Source organism: Tupaia chinensis, unplaced genomic scaffold, assembly GCF_000334495.1.
Source record: "Tupaia chinensis unplaced genomic scaffold, TupChi_1.0 Scaffold146386_1, whole genome shotgun sequence".
NCBI classification, from domain to species: domain Eukaryota; kingdom Metazoa; phylum Chordata; class Mammalia; order Scandentia; family Tupaiidae; genus Tupaia; species Tupaia belangeri.
In genome coordinates, this window is record NW_006206241.1 from 2,958,293 (window position 1) to 2,972,270 (window position 13,978).

The 13,978-nt window shown below is 47.4% G+C and overlaps 1 long non-coding RNA gene across 1 annotated transcript; it reads right to left on the reverse strand.

The window, feature by feature from the left end:
* Positions 1 to 2,395: 2,395 nt before the first annotated feature.
* Positions 2,396 to 6,583, reverse strand: LOC102497839 (uncharacterized). Its single transcript, XR_337470.1, has 3 exons — positions 6,509 to 6,583; positions 3,280 to 3,494; positions 2,396 to 2,622 (listed from the first exon to the last, which is right to left on the reverse strand). It is a non-coding gene; the product is annotated as an uncharacterized LOC102497839 (long non-coding RNA).
* Positions 6,584 to 13,978: the final 7,395 nt, after the last annotated feature.

Sequence of the window (13,978 nt, forward strand, 5' to 3'; positions counted from 1 at the left end):
AATAATAATGTATTTTATAGTTTAAAACTACTAAAAGTATAAATTTTAATGTCCTCACCACACACACAAAAAGACTGATGAGGTAACACATATGTTAATTTCTATAATGTACACATAGATCGAAACATCACATTGTACTGAACAAACATGCAGGATTATTATTCATCAACTAAGAATTAATTAACTAATTTTAACCCCCTGTTCTAAACAGCAAAGGAAAAAGGAACGTAAAATGGTGAGTCCACAGGACTGCTAGACCTGGATTGGAAACGTGACTCCAGACGGGGCACCCAGAAAGGACATTGGGACACAGCAGGCCAGTAGGGCCTAGGGCTGCCACCTCTGCCAGGTGGGGATGCCAGGGGTCAGGAGGACAGTGTCCACCTGGTCTTCGAGGACCTGGCAGAGGACGTGGCATGGAGCAGAGTAAACAGCAGTTTTATAAAATGTGTGCAAGGAGTCTGCCTTCGTGGCTACCCTTCTAAATCTGCTTTCCTTTCACCATTTAAGTCTCTGGGATCAGTCAAGTTAGGAATCAAAGTAGCCATTGGCCACCTAAAACTTTGCATTTCTGTCCTTTCCACTAAATGGAGCCAGAAAGTAGGTAACAGAGCACAAACAGAGGCCACTGGGATGGCCGCTGTGCTAGGGGGCGCCTAGCCCCAGTCCCACCTTCCCGCGGTAGTGCCCGACTCCTGGCCCCGGCTGGGTGGAGGCTGGCACATGAAGGATCACGGCATGGCAAGATCCTGCCGGTACTTCTCCCTCCCTACTGCGTGTGCTCTCTCTTACACACAAACACAGACGTCCTCTGTGTCACTGGAAGAAGGCATCAAAATAAAACAGTAAAATTAAACATGCAAAAAGAGACCAAGGAGCTATCTCGGAGAAAGTGGACTTGAGCAGACCTTGGAGAACTGAGCAGACTTTACATGGTGCGAGGAGGGGAGGCACCTGCATGCCAAGGCCAGCCCCAGAGAGGGATGTGCCCTGTGAAGGACAGGGGTCTGGGAGGGCGTACACAGCCAATCGGTGCCCACTGGAAAAGGAGAGGTGGTGGCACCTGCCCAAAATTCGTAGTGGGATCACAAAGCCAGCTCATCCATTTATTGATTCTTTTTCTAACTTGACAGAGGCTGCTCACCCTTGCCAGAGAGAGACAGAAACAGAGGGAGAGGGAGAAAGCATCCCTAATAGGACATGGTTGGGGCCAGCATACGGCATAGCTGGACTCCCACATGGCTGACCACAGTTCAAGTCCTGGACCCGGTGGCTTGAAACTCACACCAGGCGTGCGTGTGTGCATGCCCAAGATCCTGGGAGGAGAATGGAGGAGAAGGGATTGCAGTGTGGGTACCCCTGTGGGGTGAGTTCTCCCTTAGGTTCTGTCTCTGTCTCTCTCTCCCTCACTTGCATGCGAGTGCACATGCCCTAAGACAAAAAGCTCTAACAAAGGCAAATAGGACACGCTCATACTGCAGGGCCCTCTCCATCTCCCCACCCTGTCAGGATTCAGAGCACACACACATTTGCCCAGTGTTTTTCAAGCCACCAGGGCCAGGATTCAAACCATGTGGTCAATGATGTGTGATCCAGCTGACTTAATTGCCAGACCATGGAGGTGGCCCCCATAAAAAAATGAACTTTCACTTATTTTAATTCAAGATAGAAAGTGTGTGCACAAGCAAGTGAGAAAAACACCCCTCACAAGACCCTGATCCCGGTCCCAGCCTGATCCCGGTCCCAGCCTGATCCCGGTCCCAGCCTGATCCCGGTCCCAGCCTGCCAGCATCTTCACAGGCATGCACCCACCTGTGTGTTTTCAGGCTCACGCCAGGATCCCGATCTGCAGGCAGCCACGCAGTTCCCAGCACTGTAGTTCAGTGTCCACTGACGGTGCCACCAGGCTGGGCCCACTGGTTGATTTTTTCTATCACCGTTCTCTGAGAAAGTTGTTCTCTGGGTTCTCCCAGGCCTTGCAGGCACTCGGACAGCAGGCAGCTCAGTGCAGTGCTGGCCCCTCATCTCCTGTCCTTAGTTCAAAGCTCTTCCCTGCTGTGCTCTTGGATACCAGCAACTGGGGGGTGTGGGGGAGAGCCAAGTGTGGAACAGGCTCGGGAGAGAGGCAGTAGCTTCACCCCCAGCTCAGGGTCCTGGGCCCATCTCTCTCTTCCAGCCAGCAGGAAGCGACAAAGCTTGGAGGGCCCACAGGCCAGGCCTGGTCTGCTGACACTCAACCAGTAGAATGCAATTCCAGGTCAGGCTGGGAAAGTCTGGGGTGCCCAGGAGAGGCGGGGGGGGGTTGGCTTCTCTCCCTCCCTCCCGTGTCCCGATGGCTCCCCTGAGAAACCCACTGTACCCAGAACTTGGAATGCCCGGCTCCCTCAGAGCCACCCTGGGGCCTGTGTTCGGTTCTGCATTCCGAGCGATGTAACTCCTGCCCATTGGCCTCAGGTAGAGGGAAACACTTCCTTCTCTCTCCCTTCTGTCTCTCAGTGATGATGGGACCTGCCCTGGCACAGGCCATCTCTGCACACCCTCCTCCTTCCTTCTCCAACTCTGGGGGCCACAGGAAGCTCCTCATGTGATCAGCTGTTACAGCAGTCAGATGTCACAAAACAACTGCAAGAAAGAAGGGCCACAACGTAAACGTCCTTTAAGATGTTGTTTTGCGTTGTATTCCAAACTACAATGGCTTTACATGAACATACTCACCTCTGATTTCAGAGTAAAATCAATGCTCCAGAATGAAGCGACCTGTCTACCCTCTGGCTTCGCATCACTTTGAGGGGAAGAGTCCGCTGAGAGCAACCTGGCCTCAGAGCCAAACCCACACCTGGGACATGAGAAGGGGCTGGGGCACAGGGAGCCTGGGACCAAGCCAGGTGGGCTGTGGGCAGCAGATGGCAAGGCTGTCCCCACGATCGCCTTCCACCTCGGAATGCCCGAAAGATGGCCTCCCCACTCCCCCCTCCACACACCCCTGAGGAGCTTCTGATAAGCCATAACTAGGGTTGGAAATCCCATTTCTGTTGAAACACAGGCGGGGAAAGACGGACACCTGGTGGGCACATGGGAGCATTACAGCACAGGTCTGGACAGGGACACAACTCTGGCACGTGGCGGAGCACAGACAACCTCAGAGTGTATCTCCAGTCTTCAAAGAAAGAACAAATAGTTCATTTTTCATTATGTGTAAATGCATCAAATGAAGGAACAACCTTTTTAAAAAAGGAAAGTTTAAAGAATTTCAATGAACAAATTACGTTTTGAGTTTACCTTCATTTCTAGACTGAATTTATTAGCCATGTGCGTTCTGTTCCAAAGCTTCCATTTCGGTAGTTACTGAGGTTCGGGGAGATAAGGAGAAGGAGGCTACAACTGAGGCTTTAGTTGGACTCTCTACACAGCCGCCTGAACTTGATGTGCACGGCGAATCCCCAAGACCAAGACGGAGGCCAGAATGCAGACATGCTGCTGGGTCTTAGGATGTGCTGACCAAAAAGAAAAGAAAATTCTTTAAGTTTGACAGGAAAGAGCTTTTACAAAACCCCTCTTTTCTTATAAGTAGGCTGAAGATTTATTTATCTGTTTTCCAAAACAGATAATAACATCAAGAAGTTGTTAATAACTCTTCCCTGTGCTGCTAGCTAAAATCCGGCAGCCGTTTCTGTGAATAACTGAGCAGTGAAGCAAAGACGCAGAACCGGGGTTGACACGGCCACGTTCCAGCACAGGGAGCGGGAGAGCTCCCAGCTCCCAGGACAGGAATGCTCCCCCAAATGTCCTATATATACCCTGACCCTCCTCACCTACCCTTTGTTGTCTGTAACACAGATTTAGCTAGTTCCGTGTTCCTCTTACCCTCCTGATTTTCCCCAAATTGATCTGTGCACCTTTCCTTTCACATGACATTTATGACCCTGTTTTTGTCTTTACAGCAACATTGAATCTGTTAGCTAAGACTTGAGACAAACATTGATAGATCAGGGGAAGCTACACTGTATTTTCTTCAAGGTATACTGTTTAGCCACACAATGTAAACATCTGTGAGTAACTAGTATGCTAAAGGATAACATTATTCCAGTGTTCCCCATTTAACCTGCTGCATTGTGTCCCTTGAGGAAACATTTCCATCTCTTAAGATTTCTCACCTGGGACCCCAGTCTGGTTGCATTTTTGTGGCCATTGTCAAAAGCAAGCTGCTTAAGTTTCTTGTCTATGCAAATAGGGTTATTTGCGACCTTATTTGTTACACTAGTTACAGATTACATTAGTTGCAGAGGCTACAAGCACCAGTTAACCCTTAAGGTAAAAGAAAGAGGAATAAAGTAAAAGGAAAGATGAAACAAGGTTAAACAAAGCCCTCGTCCCTTATTTAACGGAGAGGTGGTCCTCTGGAAGGAGACGCCAGCTCAGACAGGTGCCTGCTTGGGAATGTAAAGACACGTGTGTGACTCCAACCAGAGCCCATCCCTTTCACGGGCAGATGTTTATTCTTGTTTCCCTGGCAAGGACCAATCCAGGTGGCCCTCCTGTGAAAACAGGAAATGTCACCCCGAGCCCTCCTTAACTCGCGGCCTTCACCGATTTCCTCTCTGACCTATGATCACACCTGTTCTTGTGCAGCCTGTCCACTAAGCATGGTTTTTATATTTGTACGCTTCTTTTTCTTTTTTTTTTTTTTTTTGGAGGGATTTTTACTGTTAGGGCGCGTGTGCTCGCCAGACAGACAGAGAGAGAGAGACATAGAGACAGAAAGCGAGAAATCACCCCCCAGGGGGGATGGTCATGCCGCAGTCCCTTCTCCTCCATTCTCCTCTTGGGATCTTGGGCACGCGCATACACACGCACCCTGCGTGAGTTTTAAGCCACTGGGTCCGGGACGCGAACCGCGGTCGACTACGTGGGAATCCAGCGACATAGCCATTACGCTAACTGCTGGTTCCCTGTACGTTTCTTTAAAAACAAAAAAATGACAAAGACTGATAGGAAACAGAGACCTGTGTGACCCGAAAAGCCTGAAACATTGACCACGTGGCCCTGTTCCGAGTTTGCCACACCCGACACTGCAGACTTTTCCTTGAGAATTGGCTTTGAGAAAGGTAGAAGAAAAAACAAACTTTCATTTCTGAAGGAAAAAAAACACACCTTTCTCTTTTTACATTCAGCCCACTGTAGCGAATAGGAACTCCCTGGCCTCTATTTAGCAGTTATGCACAGGCCTTCACAGCACTGGAAGGAAAACTTACCTGTAAGACTTAAAACTCACCAGCCTCCAACACGAAATGCAGCATAAAAACCTACTTGTGCTAAGGGGCAAAAGGGAGGTGGGTGTTGATGGGGTTTCAGAGGTAACCCCTGGAGCCTGGAAGGACATGCAGCATTTCCATAGCAGAGCTGGGAGAGAGGGCATCCCAGGGGAGGGGACGCCAGCAGGGCTGCGCTGCTAGATGGGCAGGTGGCCAAGGTGAACGCAGGGAGAAAGCTGCTGCCTGCCTCACTAAGGTACTTCGGAAAGACACTCAAACGGGAAACCTTAAATAAGAAGAAGTTACTGTGAAGTCACGTTTGTCTGCATTGGAAACCAGAGCTGGAAAATCACTGGGACCCATGAAGGTGTTAAGACAAACGCAACCGGCCCGAGACAGCCCCTGCTCACGCACTGGTGTCTGAGCTGCGGCTAGCCGAGTCCCTGAACAGACGGAAAGATGACTGAGGAGCCCACTTCTATCTCAAGGACCCGGGCAGCCGAGTCACCACCCTCAGGCAGCGGTGTGCGGACTGTGCTCCGGGGTCTGTGTCCCGTCCCTTTTTCTGTCCATGCCTGTCTGACCGTGTGGCAGCCTGGCGTGTCTCAGAACCAGTCCTGGGGCTGAGCGATGAGTGAAGCCACGCTTTGCTCAGTTAAACTCTGCTCAGTTTAGTTGGTCTAAACTTTTCTGTTAACAGACAGACGTGAAAAGCATGACAAGAAAACCCCAGTGGCCGCAGTAGCACTAGCAGCCAGGCAGGCTGCCTGCAGAGCCTGTCCGAGTCACCGCTCTGTGCGCGCTGCAGCTTCTCGCCGCTCCGCCTCCATTCACTTGTGCTCTGGTCTGAGTTTATCTGAGCACTATTTAGACTGGACTGCATCAGGGTTGATCAGGATTTGCTAATTAACTGGAGTGTGACAAATTAAGGATGTGACAAAAGGGACTGTACTCTGCCTGAACGAACCCCACTGGGGCTTCTCTATCTGTCTACCTGAAACTCAGAGTCCACTAACGTTTGTGCTAAATTACTCTTTCATCCCAAGGGTGAGAACAGAGAGAAACCAGGCAGCGGCTTTACAGAGCGAGGCCTTCTGATCAGCGGGCCCCCCTCGGGATCCACTTTTACGCCGTGGTCTGACACTGAGCTCAGTCACTCTAAAGGATTTCCCGAACTCAGGGGACATCTACAAAATGTACTAATGTATAACCCTCACAGGAGCTCATGATCCAGGGACTCCCTGCCCTTTACTCACTTTTCTGCACAGTATCAGGCCCAGGCAAAGGACGAACGGAGGAGCACAGAGAGCCTCCACAACCGCCTCACTAGAAGGGCCAAACGCAGCCATGAAAAATGCTGAAACACTTCAGATTCAGTTCCAAAGGTTTTCTCTCTCTCTCTCTCCCTCACACACACACACACACACACACACACACACACACACACATTGTTTGGCCCATTATACGATGTTGCACATTAAAAAAAAAATGGATGAGCCAGTTTCAGATTACAGAACTCACTGTTGGTGGAACATTTACAGAACTCACATAAAAACACTGTTGGTGGAACGTTTCGGACTCAAGGGAGCTGAAATGGCTTTAACGGCTCTATTTGTCAATGGACTCTGTCTTGAACTTAGTGTTTAATTAAAAACTGTAAAGCAGGATGGGAAGTTACAGATACGGTCAAATTGATGATCTTAGTGGAATATTTTGATAGAATTCTAGAGGAAGACACAATCCCCAATGCTAACAAATGTATCTTTTCAGTTACAACAGTTACAAAGGAAGCATCTCATTTTTGTTTTATTAATAAATCACAACCAAGAGGCCCCAGAACAAGAAATTCTTTACCCTGAGATGTCTCTCGTCATTGAAAACAACAGAACACAGGAAAAAGTTGTCCATTTCTGTATTAGTCCGCTAGTGGGTCCTCTTCCCTCTAGGCTGGACTGTTTCTCCACTAGAAGGGACATGAGAGGGTTTAACTCTCGTGAAAATAATCAACACTGATGAGACTTCCAGGGACTCTCCAGCAAATTGCTCCCCTTACATAAATAGGGAGAAACAAGCATGAAAATAAATGGAGAATGTTGGATATCGAAGTCAGCCTGGCCAAGTGGTCTAAGGTGCCAGATTCGCACTCTCCCTTCTGAGTACACTTATCTACCCCCGTGATGGTTAATTTTGGGCGTCATTTTAGTGGAATTAGGAAATACCTTGGGACCAGCAGATGGCATAACAGTTACATTGCTGGATTTTTACATAGTAGACCATGGTTTGAGTCCTGGACCTGGAGACTTAAAACTCATGCCAGGTGCATGTGCGTGCGTGCCCAAGATCCCAAGAGGAGAATGGAGGAGAAGGGGTTGCGGCATGGCCATCCCCTGGGGGGTGATTTCTCGCTTTCTGTCTCTCTGTTTCTCTCTTCTTCTCTGGTGAGTACACGTGCCCTACAGCAAAAATCTACCCCCCACCACCAAAGGAAAAAAAATAAAAGAAATTCCTAGAAGCATCAGGGAGCACTGCTCTGGGCGTGTTTGTTAGGGCGTTCGAGTGGAGTAGGGAGGGAAGATCTGCCTCCAGTGCGGTGGGCACCACTCAGTTGGCACCAGCCAGGGCTGGCAGAGAAGCTGGATCTGTCTCCTGGAGAACGGTATAAACTGGCGGTGGCTGCTGCTTGGAGCCTCAGAACTCAAAGTTCACTGCCTTGGACTCCAAGACTTTCTCAGTGACCTCAGACCGAGTTATCTCATCAGCTTCCCTGCTTCTGAAGCTTTCAGACCTGGACTGAGCCATGACGTAGGCATGCCAGGGTCTCCAGCTTGCAGACAACTTGCTGTGGAATTTCTCAGCTGCCGTACTCATGGGGGCCAATTCTCCTCATAAGCCCCCTCTCATCAATCTATAGACTTATCCACTAGGTTCTAGCTCTAAAGAACCCTAATACAACCCTACTTTAATAAGTCAACAGATTGCTTGGAATGAAAGGTAATTTCTGATATACTACCATCATGAATGACACAGAAGCTATCCACACTAGGAAATTCATGACCAACCAACTACTTCAGAGAAGACAACTGGTCATGGGTGTCCTTCACCCTGGGAAGACAATAGCACCCAAGGCAGAAATTCGGGAAAGACTAGTGAAGATACACAAGACCACCTCAGATGTCACCATGTAGTTTGGGTTCGGAGCACATTTTGGTGGTGGCAGGACAACTGGCTTTGGCATGATTTACGATTCCTTGGATTATCCAAAGAAAAATGAACCCACACGTAGACTTGGAAGATGTCATGAAAACAGCACAAAAGGCATGCACGAGCAGAAAGAAGACAGTCGGGGGACTGCAGAGGCCAATGCTGGTGCTGGCAAACAGTCAAACAAGTAAAGATTCCACGACTGTCTGCAGGGAGTGTGCAAATTCTTCACAAGAGGGTTAATACACTCCAAATTTCCATGTAAAAATATTTAATAAACATTTATTTTATTTCACTTTATTTATGCATTTATTTACTTATTTTTAATTTGACCAGAGAGGGACAAAGTGAGAGAGAGACAGAAAGTGAGAAAACAAGCTGCCAGGTCCAGGACTCAAACCGCAGTCAGCCATGTGGGAGCCCAGTGTCCTTAACCACCATGCCACCTGCTGGCCCCCAAAATAGTAATTTCTAAATTAAGATAAAAGGTAACTTCTGTCGTGAGGTTTCCAATCAAATTCAAGAAGTTTCCGTATTTGGATCTAGCCTATCCATTTGACTTTAGTGCCACTTTCAGAAAAATGTACACTGTTAGTAAATGATACTGCTTAGTAAGCTTGCTAGGGACAGAATTACTTTTAGAAGCAGAAAGGCTTAAAAATTTCTACTCAGAAGGGGAGAAATAGCTTAGAGTTTCACTAACCTCCCGAACCAGAATGACTATGTTCTTTGTAAGCAAAAATTGGTAAGATTTAAACTCAGGTGTGCGATATTCCTGACCTTTTTAATCTACCTAAATGTTTGTAAATCTTCCTCACTGATACAGATGTGTGGAATCTATGGCGTCCAAGTAGATCATTCTAAACTTTTGCATAAATTACTCTACTGTCCATTAAAAACCTGAAGCAATTCAAAGGTTCGCACAACTACAGAAGCTTTAATTAAAGAAGGACTTATAAGTCTTTGTACCAGGCTTTGTAACACCATATCCAGTCCCGATTTAAAAAAAAATGGATGGGGATGAGCAGACGGCATAATGGTTACATTGCTGGACTCCTACATAGTTGACTGCTGTTCGAGTCCCAGACCTGGCCACTTACAACTCACATGGGGGAGTGTGCATGCATGCCCAAAATCCCGAGCAGAGAATGGAGAAGGGATGGCGGTGTGGTCGCCCACTCTGTGGGGGGGCGGGGATGATTCCTCACTTTGTCTCTCTGGTGAGTGCATGTGCTCTATGGCAAAAAAATAAAAAAGTAAAAAAGTAATTATCTCTCTAAAAAGTGGATGAGATTTAGAGATTTGTTCAGAATTGCTGGGCAGTTGGGGCTGGATGATGGCATGGCAGTAAAACAGGATGCTCTGCAAGAGACCACATGGAACAGTTTCAAGTTCATGTCCAATGACCTCGTAAGTAAGCCAGGCATGAGAGTACCCATGACCTGGGAACGGTTGAGGCTGGGGGTGGATCATGGCACCAAGACCCTGGAGATGCTGCTATCTTTCTTTCTATGTCTCTCTCTCTGTCTCTCTTAATTATGGGGGGAAATTTTTAATTAAGAAAATGATTTACAGGCAATTAATAAATTTATAGTTCTTGTACCTGTAGTACTAAACTCTACTACTTTATTATATAATCTATCTGGTGAATCAAATAAAGTATTAGATAATGCTTCATTATTTGAGCTGCCCTGTCATAACTCAAGCGTTTATTCAAACTCCTTTATATTGCTCCCCGATGCATTGCATCAGGATTTAATAACCCTAAAGTTTCCTCAAAATTCTATTCTTATTCAACATGTAGATGACACTATATTCTAACACTAAAGAATGCCCTTAAATTAACTATTTACTTTTTGCATCAATTCACATATAGAACTCACAAGGCTTTGATTAAAACAAAATTGAAACCAAAACTCTGGTTTTCTTTCTTTTGTATTTTAATTGCTAGACGGCATGTGTGAGACAGACAGAGAGAGGAAGAAAGCACTCCTTAATGGAGTGTGATCATGCCACAATTCTTTTTTTAAAAAATTACTTATTTTATTCATTATCATTATTTTTAAATTTGACCAGAGAGAGACAGGGAGACTGAGAGGGAAAGTTGGACAGCAAGTCGCTGGGTCTGAGACTCGAACCACAGTCAGCCATGCGGGATACAGTGCCTCAACCCACCACACCACCTGCCGGCCCCCCCAATCCTTTCTTCCTCAGATGGTGTTCATGCTGGGATTTGGTGCAGATATGAATTCATGTAAGATGCAATGTTCAAGCTACCAGGGCCAGAATTTGAACCACAGCCAGTCCTTTGGGACTTAGCTTCTATCACCAGCGTATGAGGCTGGCCCAAAACTTCAGTTTTTCAAAAGAAAAAGTTCAGTATTTGGGACGACTTGATTGCTGAAGGAATTTCTCTCTTACACTAGAAAGTTTTCTTTGTCTAGCAACCAAAGGACCATTCATTTTTTTTAGATCTGTAGAATACAGTGAGCCGTGGGCCCTAAACTTCTCCTTAATGGCCTCACCACTGTCTGAGCTCACTGGGCATGTGGTACCAGAGCCTTTACCTTGGGAGGACAGTCATGAGCAGTTCTTTACCTAAATGAATTTGGCCTTACAGCAGCCCTATAGCTCTAGGACTTCCACATGACACTAACTTTACCTTGCTCATTCATGAACTTAACAGTCAGGCACCAGGACTTGTTCCCCAGGAAAACGGAGCAAAACATAGGCCCACTGAATATAAAGCCGACAGTTAGATGGACTAGTTAAGGCATATCTTAATTGTTCAAAAGCACAGGCAGCAGTGTTCAAGGTGGTAGACACTTCATCTGAGCTGGTTTTAGGAAATAAGATTGATTTGTAAATTCCACATGTTGTGGAAAGTATATTAAATTCCAAGCAAACTCAGCATTTTTAACAATCAAAATATTTATAATAAAAAGTATTTTAAAAACTATAAAGATCTTTCCTGTGTTCTTTAAATCTCAATCTAAATGCTGCTGCCCACTTAACCCAGGTACGCTGTAGCTTCTGTCCAATGAAGGTGAAGACTACAGTGGTGTAAGTGCAGTACTAGGAACGGAGGTCCCTCACGTTCCTTTATGAGACACTCCACTGGGTATGTCCTGACCCTTTCTGCTGACAGCTCGTATGCCCAAAACTCACAGGGAACACATCAATTAAGGTATGTTGTTACAACCCCAAATTAGCAGAGAAGGCAAGTCTGCTCCAAATGAAGTCAGCTCGACCACTAGAGCTTTATCCCCCAAGCTCATCGCATGGCCGAGGTAATGTAGGCAAGAGATTGGGGGACGTCTAGCTGATTAAGCCACATTTGACATAGCCAATGAGTGGGCCCAGCCACATTTGACATGGCCAATGAGAAATCAGTGGGCTCAGCCACATTTGAGAGAATCAGTGAGATGAGAACAATAGTGAGTCCAGCCAGTGATCAACTGACATGGCCTAGATTAAAAATGACAAATCTCAGAAAATGCAACTGCCAGGCCTCTTGGGCCCTCTTTCTCTGTCTGCTCAGGCCCACTCCTGTTGCTCAGGACTGTACTTTCACTTTTACTTTATAAACCACCCTTTCCTTTGACTACTGGCATATTTCATTCAATTCTTTGTCTGAAACAGCAAAAATCTGGATATCATCACAGAAGCCATCCTGCAGCATAACCAATGCTTGGTTTATCAAACTCAATCCCGTGAAAACAAAAGCTTCAGGCGGAGGGACCAGATAGTACCGCAGCAGTGATGCACTTTGCTGTGAGGCTGGCAGATGGGAAGTTCTGGGTTTGCAGCTAAAGAACACATTTGAGACACAGGTACTTGCATGCCCATATTCAGGGATGGATGAAGCTGGGGTGGATCACAGTATGAAAGCCCTGCTGGTGGGCTCTTTCTCCCTGTATATATCTTTAGCTCAAGGAAGGAATAAATAACACACATGCACAATTTCGGTTGGTGTATTTCCACCACCTAATGGACAGTTTGAACATATACAGAGGGACTTCATTCAGTTGCTACTCTGAATGGGGTATCCATATGTTCTTGTAGTAATCCACATGGTTTCTGGTCTCATAGAGACTTCCCCATGTAGGAAATTTGATGCCATGACAGTAGCTAAGAAATGACTGGAAAACGTGTTTCTCTTATGGCACAAACTCAGACAGGGAAACATATCTTACCAGAGATAAGGGAACTCATTTCATTAGATAGGTTATAAAGCAGTTAACTGTGTTAGGGACACAATGGCACACTGAAAAAAGTAAAAAAAAAAATGGCATCTTAAAACTGAAATTGGCGGGACCAGCAGTTAGCGTAATGGCTATGTCGCTGGACTCCCACGTAGTCAACCCGGGTTCGAGTAACGGATCGGCGGCTTAAACTCACGCCTGGCGCGTGTGCGTGCGTGCCCAAGATCCCGAGAGGAGAATGGAGGAGAAGGGATTGCAGCGTGACCATCCCCCCTGGGGGGTGATTTCTCGCTTTCTATCTCTCTGTCTCTCTCTGTCTTTCTGGCGAGCGAACGCGCTCTATAGCAAAAACCTCTCCAAAAGAAAAAGAAAAGAAAAGAAATTTAAAACAAAAAAAGAAAAAAAAAACCTGAAATTGGCAAAATTAACTGAGTCAGTTGGGTTGCCTTGGCTTAAGTTGCTTCTGAGCAACACTGGTGGTGACAAGCTGCGACTATTCAAGACTTGACTCTGGAGGCAGATAGATATGGTGACTGATGATGGCAAAAACTTTGGTTCCAGTGAGAGACTCAGGGCCTGAATTTAACTAGTAACTTGCAGCCAGGGCGAGGATTCTTCCCTCTCTCCCAAGAAGTGTCAAAAAGCAGAACCTGTTGGTGGCAGAGGTCGCTGGGGGTGGAAACGCACAGAGGAGCGAGAAGCTGGCACACAAGAGGGCCACCGCGGGCTTAGGAGAGAAGACCGCAGCAAGGGCGACCACCAGCGACACAGGCCTCGTTCCAGGCACACCCAGAGGATCAATGGAGCTCTGCCCGCTGCACAGCCCGCTGGGAAGTGTAGTCCTCCCTCTCCTAATCCCAGATCAGGGCTGGACTACGGGACAGCAAGGTTCCCATAGGTATCTATCGCGCACTTTCTGGTCCTGGACACGGGACCCTTCCGCTCCCCAGGCGCGTAGAAATGATGTCATCGGCCGATACCCTCGCAACGCACCTCGTTTTAGGTGTCTACAGAAGGCCTGTCGCGTAGCAAGCTAACCATAAAGGATTACTTTCCAACGGTGCAAGTCGAGCATTTCCGATGCCCCTGCTCTCCTTGGCTTTTCCTCTGTAGGCGTCTTCTCCGCCTCATCGCGTGTCTGCACGCCCTATTTTGTTCAGGCAGTTCTCTAGACAGCCCCGGTCCCTAGCAAGGGGCGGGGCGAGCCAGGGCGGGGCGAGGTCCTGGCTGGGCAGTGTCGCGCTCGGGGGCCGCGCCGGGTAGCGTTTTTCTCCAGCGCCTGAGGCGGCCCCGACTCCGGGGGGCCTTTTCCCGGCCCCC